This window comes from Sinocyclocheilus grahami, unplaced genomic scaffold (assembly GCF_001515645.1).
Source record: "Sinocyclocheilus grahami isolate Dianchi unplaced genomic scaffold, SAMN03320097.WGS_v1.1 scaffold278055.1, whole genome shotgun sequence".
NCBI lineage: Eukaryota > Metazoa > Chordata > Actinopteri > Cypriniformes > Cyprinidae > Sinocyclocheilus > Sinocyclocheilus grahami.
Window position 1 is genome coordinate 1 of NW_015536392.1, and position 234 is coordinate 234.

Sequence of the window (234 nt, forward strand, 5' to 3'; positions counted from 1 at the left end):
AATAACGGCAGACAAACAGTATTTTGCACTCATCTAAAAAAAAAATGTCCTTCGAGCCGGATTCGAACCAGCGACCTAAGGATGCCAGTGTTGAGCCTCTACAGTCCTCCGCTCTACCAACTGAGCTATCGAAGGCGTTAAGGTGGCGTCTGCCTCCTGATACCATATCCCACGCACTACATGTAAATCATTTTATACAAATCAGTGATTATATTTTACCAGTCTGCTTTCTTC

At 43.6% G+C, this 234-nt stretch overlaps 1 non-coding gene across 1 annotated transcript; it reads right to left on the reverse strand.

The window, feature by feature from the left end:
- Positions 1–47: 47 nt before the first annotated feature.
- Positions 48–135, reverse strand: trnay-gua (transfer RNA tyrosine (anticodon GUA)). The gene is given in 2 exon segments: positions 48–83; positions 99–135. It is a non-coding gene; the product is annotated as a tRNA-Tyr (tRNA).
- Positions 136–234: the final 99 nt, after the last annotated feature.